The sequence below is a fragment of the Fukomys damarensis genome, unplaced genomic scaffold (genome assembly GCF_012274545.1).
Source record: "Fukomys damarensis isolate Sample0158 unplaced genomic scaffold, DMR_v1.0_HiC HiC_scaffold_12, whole genome shotgun sequence".
Taxonomy (NCBI): domain Eukaryota; kingdom Metazoa; phylum Chordata; class Mammalia; order Rodentia; family Bathyergidae; genus Fukomys; species Fukomys damarensis.
Window position 1 is genome coordinate 37,982,340 of NW_022900924.1, and position 15,794 is coordinate 37,998,133.

General features: G+C 39.7%; 1 long non-coding RNA gene across 2 annotated transcripts in view; it reads left to right on the forward strand.

Moving 5' to 3' along the window:
- LOC104867881 overlaps positions 1 to 15,794 on the forward strand; it is a 587,910-nt gene that overhangs the window by 275,513 nt on the left and 296,603 nt on the right. Inside the window, exon 4 of one of the 2 annotated variants that reach the window (XR_781883.3) lies at positions 84 to 131. The exons of the other annotated variant lie outside the window; for it this stretch is intronic. This is a non-coding gene — a long non-coding RNA (uncharacterized LOC104867881). The remainder of the gene's footprint in view (positions 1 to 83; positions 132 to 15,794) is intronic. 2 annotated transcript variants of the gene reach the window in all.

Here is a 15,794-nt window from a genome sequence, read left to right on the forward strand (position 1 = left end):
CTCCCTCTCCCTGTTCCCCCCTCCTTTCTGTCTAACATGAGTTGGGTAGTTTTATTCTACCATGATTTTTTGCTTTGCCACAGGTCCAAGGTGATGGGGCCAAGAAACTATGGGCTGAATCTTATGAAACTGTGAGTCAACTAAGCCTTTCCTCCTTTTAAGTTGTTCTTTCAAATATTTTATTGAGGCAATAGAAATCTATCAAACATATAGCTAAAGCAAGAGAAAAAGAAAACGCAGGAATCAGTCTGCATTTATGCAGTAAAATGTTGCCATTTTCTTGAGGCTCTGTACTTGGGTACAAGGTCAGCATCATGAGTCTGGTTCTGCTGTGAAGTGTTGGTGGCTTGCATAATAACATGTACTTATGCAAAACAGACTTTCATTTATTTGATGAGTTTTAATGTGTTGACACCCACAAGAAACTTCTAACAAAATAAGAAATCTTTATAATAAGATAAAATCAAGAAATGGAAGAACCCATTTGCTGTCTTATCTAGTTTCTGACACATGTGACTATTGGACAGTTGCTGTCAAGAAATGTATCATTTTTAGTGACTTTGTTTTCTCTGGGTTTTACTTTTCTCAAACATAAGAAGGGGAAATCTACTTTCAGGAATTCTTGATTTCCATTTGGCCAGAATATAAGGGAGAAGGTGGAGAAGACAGAATGAAGGAGAGAGAGTGCTGTCCTTCCCCATCTTTTCACATCATCTAGCAGTATCCTTCCAGAGGGAACTTAGGAAGTCTTTCAACCCAGCATTTTCCCTATCTCTTCTTAATCTAGCAGCTTCCAATCCTTTAGGGTATGAATGATTATTTTTTCAACCCACAGCTATTCATATCCTCTCATATGATAGCTGGTTCCTTGTTCTTATCATCTTTTAAAGTAATGATTCTGAAGAAATCCCCTTTCTCCTCCCATGCTTTACTCAGGTTATGGAAATTATGGAGAAAATTCATATTCACCCAGGACACACATCTGTCCTTTCCTTAAACAAGCATTGGGTTCAGTCCTCTGGGCAAGATTAGCCCCAGCTAAATCACATATAAGGAGCTATTAAAGAAAAGAACAGCTTTGTAGTCAGAATAAAGTAGATAGGATAATGAGATGGCAAAAAATAGTAAATGTTTCCACATTTACAAAAGCGCTTTGAAAAATCATGTAACAATATATGATTGTAAAGCATTGATTGCTTTTTTCCTTCTGGTATAGATTTGAAATACTGGTAAAAAGTAGAGCCATCATAACAAATATAGCAAACACAGGCAGTGTGCCCTACTTTACCAGTTTTTAGTGTAGATAGTCAAATGTCTTACTTTTCCATTTAGTAGCTCAAGTGCTACATGCCTTTGCTAATAGAAATTCTAATACATCTCTCTTAAGTCTCCTATTAGCACTGATTTTTCCAAATGTTCCAAAATTTATTCAGTCCAAACACAGTTGATCTCTGATGTCCTTTGGGATTCTTTCTTGTTTTTGTATTCATTGTCGTATGTTGTCTTTGAGAGCTGGTACTGCATTGTCCCGGCCATAAGCCCTCTGATTCTGACCCTCTCAGCTGGCCACATCTTGGGCTCCAGCTCACATCCCTACATACTCTTCTCCAACACTCTATCCAAGGCAGTGAGTTCTCATTTCAGCTTAACACATATAGCAGGTGGCTAATTCCAGGGGTTTGGGGGCCATTACAATGAGATTGAAAAGCCACAGGTCCCCATTCCTGGTGAGTTATCTTCTGGGATTATTGGGTGTCTTACCTTGACTAGTTCATGACACCCAGTTTTTGCCCAGTGGTGTCTATTCCTTTGAGCCTGGGTTAATACCCATAAGAAAGACGAAACCATTCTCTTGAAGGCATATGGACTCCTGGATTGACCAAGAAAATTGTTTTATCTTCTTTTCCCAAGTGTCTGGGAAGGTAAAGTTTTTAATGTAGCTTTTCCTAGGGTGCAGGAGGTACCTTTTAACTTTAATTTTTAGAGAACATTCAATCTACTCTTTCAGGAACAGCAACAGAATATTCTCCAAAGAGACTTTTCCTTTCCAGATGGTAAGAGGCTGGAATAATTATTTTAAAAATTCTCCCTCTGTGAGCATCCTGTTAACACCACGTAAGCCTGGGCTTTCTGCTTCAAGCTTGCCCCTCCTGTGTGTCCCCAAGTTAATGACAGATCCCTGCACCTGATGTTACAGGCAGAAATCTGGAGGTCAGGTTTGGCTTTTCCTTTTTATATCTCTACTACCTAAATATCAATGGACTCTGTACACTTCCTTCCATCCCCGTCTCCACTGGTTTCCTTAATGTCTCCTATGAATTTCTATGATGGACGATTCTGATCTAGATGGATCATTCTGATCACATTGCAGCTGGGGCATTTACCAAAATGCAAATGGGATCACGTGATTTCCTCACGGACAACTTGCTAGTGACTTCTCATTGCCTTTAGGCATAGTTCAAGAAACTAGCCAACATCTTTTTCACGTCTCCCACTTCATTTCTCACTGTTTCTGTTTTCAAAATATGTTTCACCCATACCAGCCTCTTTGCACTTACTTGGGAGCTCCAGGCTCTCTTAAACTTCTGGACCATCCATGTTCAGTTTTTGTTTCTGGAAACCTCACCCTCCCCTATGTTGTTTGTGCTCCCACTTAAAGATCAGAATGCTGACTTCCCCTCCCTGGTATAGATAGATGTCTCTACCATGGATCCCGTCTGTATACCTTTCACCATGTCACACTGTGTCACTGCTCAAGTGGCCTTTCCTGTGAAGACACCATGCTTATCTGCCCACGCACTATCATGTTCCCAGCGGGTAGAACAGTACCTACCACAGTAGATGACAGGTACCTAATACATATTTATTTTAATAGTAAATACATTAATAAGTAATGGCAGACACTGATCTGCAGGAGAGTGTTTTCAAAGGTAGTCAGAAGGTATGAATTTTTCTCACCCTTTCTTACTCCTTTTCTGTAGGACTTTACTTTGCCACCTTACTGAGTAGTCACACCCTAATGGCAGAGAATCTTGTCCTGAGTCAGGGCTCTGGGCACAGCACTGGGCTTCTGGATGTTTCTCTCATCAGTTCTTTTGATTAACTTTCATATTTTCTACCTGTGACCTTGTCTGCTACAGAAAGAAATGTAAATGCCATGCATGCATGTCAGAATATGAAAAAATGCATTTGAAGTTCCCTGAGTAAGATGACTGATTAGGCTAACTGTGAATTTCCAGTACTCTTGAAGTGAAATAATGGTCCCTGATGTAAAATTACCCAGCAAGAATAATGTTGCAAGCTGATAACACCAACTTTCTGACCTAAGGATGGTCTTTTCTCCCTCTGAGAAATGTATTTCTACCAACAACAGTAAGGAAACTGCTTATCTGCACTGGAGTTCCCGTGGTTATATTGGACATGGGGTATGCTGGCAGTGGCTATTCATACTAATTTTCTCCTCTTAAAAATGCATTTAGAAAACCATTCAATTCTTATCAAGCAAAATATACATCTTTTTGTTACAGTATATTTTTAAAATGGCAAATCATAAACTACTGACCTTAAGAAAAATTCAATAAATCATTAATAAGCTGCTGCTTGCAAGCCTTGCTCTGACTAATTTCTTGCACTTGGCATTATCAGATACATTAAGTCTTTAGTCACCCTTACCAACTGCCTACATATTGCACACTGTGGCAGCCTTCTGCTCAATGTGAGCTACTGAATCAGGGTGATAGGATTTTCTCTTGGCTTCCAATGTATTATTTATGTATTTATTTTGCGAGGTGGAGGGAGTGGAGCCCAAATCGCTGGATTCTCTGCAGTCCATGTGGTGAAACATGCCCATCTGCAGACAGACGCTGCCTGCCGCAGAGCAGCCAGCTGGGACTGCTCACTCGGAAGCGGAAGGGCTTCTCCTGGACACGATCATTCTCACCTGGAAGAAATAATAGGCCCGAGAGAGCTAACAGTGTCACTCTTGGGCTAATCTCATTTTGAGAGAAGCATGAAGATAAATATTTTGGCTTACTTTACTTTTTTCCTTAAGTTTTACAGTTCCACTTACCTCTCTTCTTAACAATTCAGATGATACAGATTTATGTACAAAAATCTAAGGTACACTCGCGTTTTCTCTTTCCCATTTGTCACCGTATGTTTTCCTAATTTTATATTTTTGTGATTATCCAAACATATAGATGCGTGTGTATAGGAGCTTTGATTTCATTCTATTTAGAAATATTTATTACATGGAGGTTAATACTCCACAAACTGTGTTACTACCTGCTTTTCCTTTTTTAACTCAGTATCTGGCGTACGTCCCCAGTGGTCCTGTCTTCTAAACTCCTCAGGACTCTGCTCCGAGGCGTGGCTGTGGTTGCTGTGTTCCCCTGTCTACTCCTGTGTCATGTGTTCCTGTTTTTATTGCTCCAGCTAGGTTTAAAGACAAAGACAGCGACATCGTCTCTCTTCCAGGACTCAGCATTCAGTAACAGACCATTGAACCAACTTGCAGGGATGAAGTTCAATTTAATTAATTCAAAGGGAGGTGTTTTTGTAGGCACATTCTTTGGAGCCATGGTTTTGTGTTCATTGGCCACTAACCAATCACCACACCTATGTGCAGAGCCAAATATCTGTGCAACTGAAATAAAGAAGAAAATTATGCAATTACTCAGCTATTTCAGGGAAAGGGAAAGAAGGGAGTGCTACCCAATGATTCAGGTGATACTGGCTTAGAAACCTTCAGGAGAAGAAACACTCCTTTCTTTTATTAAAATATTTCAACAACATGTGGATGAATCTTCTTGGAGTGGAACAGGCTTCCTTGCTAGGCAGGAATCCCTGGTAAGAACTCCCCCCGGTAATTGTGACGGTCGTCTTTCCCGTTTGAAGTTATGATCACATAACCAGACACTGTGCTGGAAGCTGGAAGCCAGTGCTGAGTGGAAATCCATAGGCTCCTGTCCTCAGGGGCCATAGTCTGTCATTTTCCCAGGGCTGCTACAACAAAGTACTATAACCTGGGTGGCCTAACAACAGAAACTTAACTCTCGGTTCTGGAGTTAAGACGTCTGGAATCAGGGTGTTGGCAGGGCCACAATCTCTCTGAAGACTCTTGGGAAAACCCTTCAGCTTTTCCTGCCATCTGATAGCCCTGTGTTCTTGTCTTGAGGCAGCATCTCTGTAATCTCCGCCTCCATCTCCTTACAACATTCTCCCTCTGTGCCACTGTGTCTCTGTGATAGTGTCCTCAAGTGTCGGTATCTGTGCCTAAATTTCCCTCTTTGTGTAAGAGCAATTAGTCACATTGGATTAGGCCGATACAAATGACCTCACTTTTACTAGCTAGATCTGCAAAGACCTATGTCCCAAATAAAGACATGCTCACAGAGAGCCAGACTTCAGTATCTCTTTTTTTTCGGGTGGGGGAGATCCAATATGATCTATAACAGAGGCTAACATTTCACCTTAGTGAGCCAGACAGGCATTTTGTCAAATCGTTAGGGAAATAGATACTTAATAACAAAAGGAAAAAAAAGCTACAGAGAGAGAGAGAGAGACAGGCTTGCATACTGGGAATTCAGTAAGGGCAGTATTCCTGTCAATGTGGGCAGGGTTCTCCGGAAGCAATGGTTGGCTAAGCAGTGGTTGGCTAAAGAAGTATTATCGCAGTACAGAAGGAAAGGAAGAGCAGGTTTCAGCAAAGCTATTAGCACATGCAAATGTTCCCAGACTTGAGTGACTGGAGTGGAGAGAGCAAGGAAGTGTGATTAAGATGATAATGCTCTCAAATTTGTTAGCTAAGGACTTGAAAAGAAGCTGAGAGAGAATACTAAAAGTAATTTTCAGATGGCATAGAAGAATAACGAGTCATGTCTCAATGAAGACCCTATGAATTTAGTTTTTTAACAGAGGGGAAGGGAGAAGAGGAAGGAGGAATTTGAGAGATAAAAGAACAAACCCATAGAAAGAAAAAACTTATTCATTTACTCAATCTTTCCTGACCAGGGGCATTCATGTGATGAAAGCAAGGCTACTTACCACAAAAGACAATGACTATGTGAGATAATGAAAAGATGGAAATAAAATGTTTGTAGATGGGGAGGGGAGGAGGGGGTGAAGGGAGGGCAGGGGTAAGGGAAAAAATGAGAACCAAGGCCTGTCATGTAGAGGTACAAGATCCCAACAATGAATGTAACTGTACTGTGTCCCTAAAACGTACCAATAAACTCAAAGCTGACAAAAAAAAAAAAGAAAAAAGAAAAAGATGATAATGCTCAAGTCATTGCAGACACTCGCCATTGCCTAACTATGGAGGCCTGGACATTTGACACTGGGCACTGTGTCCTCCCAAGAGAAGCGGAGGAGGACCGAGAGGTTTATGCAGAGGGCAGCTCATCCGACATGCACATCACGGCCATCAGCCCAGATGGAGTGTGGAGGACAGATGGGGCAGTGCAGACTGGATATGCATAGATCAGACAGGAAGCTTTGGCAGGTGCAAGATGATGAGGCTGGAACTGGGCGGAGGAGGAGCTGCTTTCTGTAGAAGAGGGAAAATTTTAAAAACCTGTTTGGAAGAGAAACTAGAAATTGGGATCAATGGGTTGGGGCAAGGAGCTTGCTAAGGATGGTGTGGAGGTTTCTGACTGGGAAGGCTGGTGCTGACTTCGCTAAGCTAGGGACCTCTGAAATAGCACCTGGTTTGGGAAGGGAAGATTGTGAAAAGTTATGTTTTGATTGATGTGAAGTCAGAAGAGAGGACTTGTCAAGCAAGCAGTTGGATGTACCTGGCCCTGTTGGAGGCGTCCAATCCTTAGTGAGTAACTAAACTCCAAAGTAAACCTGAACAAAGAGTTTGGGCAGAGGCCTCTGGGGATTCTGGGACAGGCTTTAAAATGCAGAGAACAGCGTTTATCCTACTTACCGTGTATGAACTGCAATCTTTGTAGCCATCTTTGAACAGTGGATAGGGAGTCTGCTAATTGGTACAAAGGCCTAGAGAATAGAATCCTTTACTTTTTATTATTTTATTTATTTTTGTTGTGATGCTGGGGAAAACAAAGTTAACTGAGAGGACAGAGATGGTGTATGATTGAGCACATCTTAATTTCTCCATAGAATATTTAAGTAAAATAACAGAGTAATTCATTATTGGTCATTGCTGTTTTGCATCAGAGTGACTTACATAAAATAAATCCTTAAAAAGCTTGTGAAGTATCTGTTTCCCTAACTTTGGAAGCATTTTTCAACCCATCAAACTTTCCTTTTCCCTCTGTCCACTTGATAACATCTTTCCCTTTCTTCCCAGTACTTTTTCTGGCTTTCCTGGGAGGCACTTGTCACCTAAGTAATTTAAAATGTTTGTAGCCCATTCTGTTGCTGCTTGTTCTTTCAGGCTCTGGCTAGGTTGCCTCCTCCCTTGGCTTTCAGCTTTCTCCTCACTAAGTATGCAGCTCTCTGTAAAGGATAGAGAGCTCCCCACTCCCTCTGGGGGTGACCTCACTGTGCTCCTGGAGCCCAGCCCTGCACTGGCTTCTCATGCCCAGGGCCACTGCCTTACATCCCACCTTGCTGTGATTATTCAGACTCTCTCAAGGACTGAAAAAAAAAAGGAAGCTTGTTTTCTCCAAGCTGGCTCTAATCTTGAGATGATTTCTTTCCAACTGGGGGAGAAGTTACCTTAGCAACTAATTAACTCAATTCACTTTTCCCATCCTCCTTTATCAATACTCAATTAAAGTTCAGTAGTTTCTTTGCTGTGCTCTGTGATTTTATAACCTGTGGAGCAAAAGAGCTGACGTGGATTAAGGACTGAGCGGAAGAAGGTTGGGAGGGGAGAGGCTCAGGGGGCCCAGCGGCATAGAGGAAGAGCCAGGAACTGCGGACTTGCTGCCATCCCTCCTGGGCACATTCAAGTCCCCTGAATACGACTTAGATAAAACCCTCAGGCATGGAGGGGTTAGGGACAAAACTCTGGGGTGGCAAAGATTAAATTTCAGTTACTTAATACACTAGAAGCTTAGGAGCAGAAACAGGTAGATTTAAGAAAAAATAAATTTACTTCTTTGCATCTTAAGTTTATAGACAGAGATTCGTATTACAGTTGTCAAATGTAATGGGGAGCAATGAAGTGACACCTACTAAATACATAAACTGTCTGTGAAGGTCAAGAAGTAGAACCTGGTTTCACCCTAAAAGGAGTGAAAGAGGAAATGAGTAGAGTAGAAACCTTTCTTTCTCTTCTGGTGCTGAAGCTGAGAAATATTCTAATTTTCATATTAGTTTAGAAAATTGGACACTTTCCTCACCTCCAAATGTAGAAGCAAATGGCTCAATAGGAAATTTGCTACCCATCACTTCATTTGTTTCTTTAACCTCATCATCACGTGCTCTAGAAACTCTTTTACCTTGTTACCCTCCCCTGTAACAACAGCAGCCATTTTAAAGTAAGGTTTCTGCACTGAGTTTAGGAAGTACACATGTGTTCTTATTAGACTTGATAATTCTCCTTTTGTTTCTGGTGGATATTGCAGTGAGGGTATTGATCTAACTGTGGTATTGATCCAACACATACAGGCCTCCAGAGTCTCCTTAAATTTCCTTTCCCCTTTTTTTCCTATCATTCCAGGCATGCTTTGGGACACAAGTTTGTTTTATTGCTTTGAGGAGGTGGAGACTTGTAAATATGTATTTCCTTTAATGAAAAATGAAGCAAGAATATAGTGCAAGCACTCAAGAATCTTTATGCTATTGGAAGTGTTTGTATTTGAAAAAGTTAATTGGGAAGAGCTTGTATTCTTTGGTGCATATGAAATATTACAATGACCACCCTTTATTGAGTCCTAACTACAGGCTCCACATCCTGTAAAATGTACAACTCCTGTAACTCTGTTTCCCCCAGCAGCCCTGTGAGAGGATAAGGAATTTCCCTGAGCTCACACAGTCAGGAAGTGAAAATTTAAGTATGGGATTTGGAGTAGTACAACTTGAAAGTCAATATTATTTCCTAACATAAGTGTTAAAAAGTTATATAATTGTATATTTGGGAATGTCTTACATTATTTCTTCTTAAACTTCAAAAAGCATATTAGCATAATACAGATGGAAGTGAAGGAAGTGAGTCTTTTTGGCATATAGAATTTATTTGCCCAAGGAGCTTTGTTTTTCTATTAACATCCAGTGGAACTACTGTGTAGAATACCTTTACTCACACCATGGAAAAGGCTATGTTTATACCTGGGATTACAAAGGACTTAATACAAGGTCATCCGAAGTTCAGGAACTGACTTTATGAGGAATGCTTTACAATGTAGAGGAGAAACCAAGGAGCAGAAAAAATGTAATATTTTGAAATGTCTAAGATATATATCCACCATTACATAAAAGAGGATGGATTAGTTACTTCTCAAATGCCCATAAGTGGTAGAATTAGTCTGATGCGTAGAACTTGGTTCTCCTTAGGAAAGACTTTCTAACAGAAGTGTGCAAAATGGACTAGACAACCCGTTATTGGAAGCAATTGACCAGAGGCTCCATGCTGCTTGGTGAAAACAGTGCTTTAATATCCAGGCTCTTGAATGACTGAGCTTTAAAAACATTGCTAAACAAGAGTTTCTGGTTTTATTTAAGCAGGTTAATCCTATTCAATAATGAATTAATAATGAACAGTTGGTTCACCAGTTTATAATCACATAGAAAATAACCAATTGCTTAGCAAACAACAAATTGTATATCTTATTTGAATTCTGCAATTTTTTCTGGTAGTGCATACTGTAGCACAATGTTGCAAAGATCTGTCTTTCCTTCCAGAAATGAGTGTTCTTTCTTTGTGTACATTTTTCTTTACATGTTGGTTATTGGCTCAGCCAGGGTCTCAGGCAGGCCTCAGGAAGCGTGCCAATGACATAGAATTGGTGTGATTTTCTGTGGTGCTAGGATGTCAGAGTTGATTTTTACTTCTCTACATGTAGTTATACACTTCTGACAGAACAGGTCTAGGTAAGCAGATGAGAGTTTAAACACCTTATTTATGTTACCTAAATAAACCTTCATTAAATATACTTGCAATATGCTGCCTGGACTGTCAGAGAAGAAGTTATGAAAACAATAAAATAATCTGTTCCCTAGAAATGTAAATAGCCTTTATGACCCAAAATGCTACATACAATACCTTCAGGGCAGAGCATTTGGAAGCTTTAATTCTATGTGTGGAATGCAGTGATGCCATGATACATTGGTTGCATTAGACAGATAAAAACTGTTTTAAACAATATTCCCTATGGAACTTGGCATCTAAATAGCATATTATTATGACTAGCAAGAAATATGACTGGCTCATCTGCATATATTATAAAACCATCAACACGAATATGAGAACAACAAGCTATGCAGCTAAGTATATATTTTTTTAAAATTTGTGTTTGCTATCTGTTTGCTTTCTGAAGTTTGCTAATTTGCACATAGACAAGCAATAGTGGGCACTGAAGTGTTAAAAAAATGTGAAAAGAGTTCTGGAATCCCAGTCCAGGTTTTCAGTTTTGATTCCTATAGCATAGACAGTTCAGTTCTCTGTTGATGAACTGAGGATTCCTGGAGAAAGTTTTCATGTCTTGATTATCACCTACTGCTGCCTGCCCCCACTATCCCACACTGTGCTGCCTCAGTTCTGTGATTATTATTCCTCAAGGTTCATTTCCTGGCCCCTCTCCAACCTTCTCCACCAGAACCTGCATGTAAGCATGCTCCTCAGGGATCCAGTCTCTGCTGCCCTTTGAGGGGGTTTGTTCTTCTTCTTCTTTTTTTTTTTTTTGTGGTTTCTAAATGTTAGTAATTTTTTTTTCTCATTGAGTTTATTGGTACATTTTAGGTATACAGTACAGTTACAGTCATCATTGGGATCTGTACCTCTACATGACAGGTCTTGGTTCTCATTTTTTCCCCATACCCCTGTCCTCTCTTCACCCCCTCCTCCCTCATTTACAAAAACTTTTTTTCCATTTTTTCATATTTTTTTCTTTGACCTTATTTCCTTTCCCCTACCCTTCCCACTTCCCCTACACCTTTAGCCCTTTTCTTCCTATTTCACATTGTCACTTATACCATTTGGATCTTATTTACACTTTTAGTTTTTCACACCAGAGAAATTATCTAGTATTTACACATGTGTGACTTATTTATTTCACTTGAGTAGGACCTCAATATGCATCCATTTTCCTATGAATGACTCTAATTTCTCATTCTTTATGGCTGAGTAGTACTCCATTTTATAGAAAAACCACATCTTCTTTATCCAGTCAGGAGGTTTCTTCTTATTTACCTCATGGCATCTCATGATGGTATCCGGCTTTGTCCAGGATGTGTTCCTCCTCCCCCTGTTGTTCGTGACATCCCTAATGTAGGGCTTGCAGGGACCAAGGAGGACATACAGCGTGGGAACTGGATGTCTCTGATCCACAACTCTGTCCTGACTCTTTAGAGGGTCTTATACTGACTGTCTCCTTCCTGTACCTCAGAATAAGGCTGTGTTATTGGGGCCTACATACTCTCCTTCAAAATGAAGTCACGTGTGTTATGCATTAAATCCCCAAGACCCTAAGTTCCCTGCCTCTACTACCCTCAGAGTAGGTCTCAAGTTAACATATAACCATTCTCACTCCGAGGTAGTCGATCTCTACCGGTCTTTCTAGGCCTTGGCTCCATTCTTTCATGACCACTCCTTAACATATTTTCTCTAGCAAAGTAGCAGACTCTCCTGAGGATAAATCATATACCATACTGAGAGATAGAAATAGCTGTTAGAGGATTTGAAATGAATACATAATGTGTGTATGTGTATATACGTAAATACACACATACACATACAGTCTTGCTATAGTTTAAATTGAAAAAATAATGTATTTTTGTCATATTAAGACAAAATATGCTGTTATTTAGATACCAAGTTCCATAGGGAATATTGTTTAAAAACTATTATCTTTATTGTGAGGCCTCATTTTAGTTATATTTAGAGCTCCCAATTGAAAATCAAGGCAATAATACTAAATTATCTTAGCATTTTTAGAAGGTAGTTATTATTTTGTTATAAAAGAGATTTGAAGGCAAAATTCAGCCTTCATCTTTATTTTCCTTGCATCTTTTTTAGAGCATCTATTATTTTCAGTCTCTCTTCCTGCAAAGTATGAAATATTTTGAGTTCATTAGTTTAATATTTTTTTCTGTCTCATTTAGCATTATAACGTGTCTATATACTGTTATTTCTACTCTAAAGCCTGTCAATCTACAGATATTAATTTACCATCTCCTATATGCCAGAGAATTAATGAGATTAAGTCCTTCTCCTAAGGGACTTGTATTGAGTAGAAAGCTGAATTATATTTAGTAGACATGAGACCAAATGCCTCATTTTAGAGATGAAGATACCGAGGCTCTAAGAGTTTCAGTGTTTTATATGTGGTCAGTTCACTAGTCAGGCCATCTCCAGGGCTGAACTTAGTCTGACCTTAACGTTCATGCTCTTTACACACGGGATTAAATTGAGTAATGTATAGCTTCTCAAGAGATGTTTGTGTGTGATGTGGTGAAGAGTCTGTTTGGAAGAAATATGTTTCTAAGCTGATTAGCGTGGAGATGAAGATGTCAAGGACACGTTCAAACAAAGGATTCTAGTCACAATTCGATTGAGAAAGCCTACTCCACCCCTTTCCAAGGGGAAAGGAAACGATGAGAAAGAAGGCATGGAAAGGTCTGAGGCAGACTATTTATGAATGCAGTGATTTAAAACCCCCAAAGCGATCAAGAACATCTGCTAAACTAGCCAGACGTGATTGTTGTGAGAGAAGCCAGGTCCTGTGGGTCCTGAAGGCTGTACATTTGGGAAGGCCTCTTTCCTGTGAAAGAGCACAGAGTAACAAGAAAGGCAGATAGGAACAGAGTCTTAGCGGGGCCTGCATGAGGGAAAAGCTCTGAAGTTAAGCGTCATCAGTTCCTCGGCTTCACAGTACATCCACCTCTGAGAGGACCCGAAGCATTGAAAGCATGCATGTAATAGTGAAGGGACTGAGCAGGACACGTGGGATGTTGTGGAGCCAGGAAAGGTGGTTATTCATGTATGCGTGTAGGAACCGAAAGGAGAAGTGAGGGAGTTGGCAGGAGAATCCAAGTGCTCTGGAATGAACCAATTGAGAGAGGGTTGGGATCTCCTTCCAGAGCTGAATGTGACCTGCACCTTAGGGAGTGGCATGAGGTGGAAGGCAGAAGAACCTTTGCTATTGTCAGAGGCTTTAAAAGCTAAATAAATAATTGCAATGGTCTCTATTTCTTTTCCTGTGTTCTATGCTTTAGTCAAATGAAATACTCATTGTTTTAGTAATGTATTTATACATTTATACACCTCACTAATTCAGAGATGATAACAAGGACTATTGTGGGAACATCCCCAGTGGAGGTAAAGAAATGAATTTGAATAGTGGTGACTGATTTCCAAAGTAAAGTCTGGCATATCTTTCATAGGTAGAACTTTAATGAGTGAATCATTGTTTGGTACAAAATTAACTTATACAGAAATTTTTTTCTAGCACTTAGTTATGTTCTGGACACTAGTGTTAAAAAGAATAAGACAAAAAAAATTGTCCCTTCAAAGAGAGCACAGATCAGTTAGGAGCTATCTCAGTATATCTGGGAAAACCCCTCTGATACTGGGAGATCTGAATTCTTAATGAAATCCTGCCATTTATTAAGGTATGAGCAGCAATGGCTTCTGTCATGGACCAACAAGGAAGGGGGAAGGGGAGGGTGGGAGCTACAGGACTGGATGTGTCAAGCTCACTTCTCCAGGAATGTGAATCTTGTGCTGAGATTTGGGAGCTATAGAGGAGGATAAAACAATAGTAGGATACAGTTCTCAAAGGAACTCCAGAAACTCCTCACCTGACATGTTTTATACAATGCCAAAAGGATGACTAATATCCTGGCAAAGGAGATACACACTGTACTTTGGAAAATTGGCACGCTGCTACTTAAATCCATTGTGCATTTATTAACTAGCTTCTCCTTAAGTCTATTTCTTCTTTCTCCTCTCCACACAGCAAAACAAGTGTTCTCAGTTTTTCTGACACTTGGATGTGCTGATGTAAATGAGTTTGGAACAAAGCAAGGTGGTTAGAAGTAATGTATACCTTGAAGAGTTGCCCAGGAGATCCTCCCAGTGAATTCTTCCACACCCTTTCCATCAGGATGATGATCTTAAATGCTTTGTGTGAAAATGGAGGAGCCAGGAGGTGGAAAGAATCACCATCTCTGAATCACAGCTTAAAGAACAAGAGCAGATGGACCCAGAATACCTACCATGAGAAACAAGTAACTGTTGTTAGCCCACTAAGATTTGAGGGGTGTTTTTTTTCAGAGACTACATTGTCCTATCTTAGGGTTCAGCAAACTGTGATCCAGGGGTCAAATTCAGCTTGAGACTTATTTTTGAATAGCTCATGAAGGAGACTTAAACATTTTTACATGTTAATAAAGTGTTTAAAAAGGAATATGCGACAGAGATAATATGTGACACATTTTAAATATTTACTTCCTGATTTGCAGATCTGTATTTTAAACCAATATATCAATTTCCTATGATACAGACCTTGAATTCTAGGCAGATCAAAAAAATCTCCTAATTAGATTACAAAAATTTTTTCATACGCAAAAATATGTAAATATGTTGGAAAAAGAAGACCATTCCATTTCCAGGAGGAAAAAAAAAAAGGAATAAAAAAGACTGGCTATACCTTCTGATCTGAAATAATTTTTAAGAATCTCAACCCCTCAAATACATGGTCTTTAAGACATTGACTATCAGTCAGTGGAGAATAATGTTCCTGAGAGATAGGAAGCAAGTGAAGTGAGCTGTGTGCCAGCCTCAGCTTCTTTCCCGGGAGAACTATCCAGAAGTGTGTGTGTATATGTGTGTGGTTTTGTGTGTGTGTGTGTGTGTGTGTGTGTGTGTGTGTGTGTAAGGCGTACCCCTTAGAGTCCATCTGCCTCTGTGAGTTGAGGAGATAGAATGGGACATCTAAACAAGCCATAGTTGATAGTGGCACAGGAGAACTTTGGAGAAGGACGTTGTCCCCCACAGTTGAGCTCTTGAGTGCTGGTTCCACGTGAGCAGATTACCTGAGTTTGAGGAAAGAGTAATTCAGAAGAATTACAGGAAGCAATCCCTGGATTGGACACAAGCAGGACTGGAAATAGTTTTTATTTGCATCAACATAGTAGGAAACTGAAATATATGGGGCATCTCGTGGGGAGCTCAGAGGTCTTTCTTTCAAAGTCAGACACAATAGCCCTACGTTAAATGGCACTCTAGTTCCTCCTAACAGAGTTTATCTAACAGCAATCTGTAAGAGGATCCAACTTTTTCCATGTATTTTACCTTCACTCCAGAATGGAACTCAAGGATGTTTGTAGTAATATAAAAAATTTTTTAAATATAATTCCTGGGAAGATAAAATTTACAATTGTCAGGAATCCAATAAAAAATACCATACCAATTAAAAATTGATCAAAAAAAGGAGTAGAATAGATACTTCATGGAACAAAATATAGGGTTGGTAAATATGCTGTAAAAAGTATTCTAATTCCTTAGTCATTAGAGAGTTGCATATTAAAACCTTAACATGTTGTTACTACATATCAGGGTGTTCACATTTACAATGATTGTCGAGATACTAAGTTTTGGTAGTGATATGGAGCAACTGGAAAGCTTATATACTATTTTTTTTCTTTTATTGAGTTGAGTG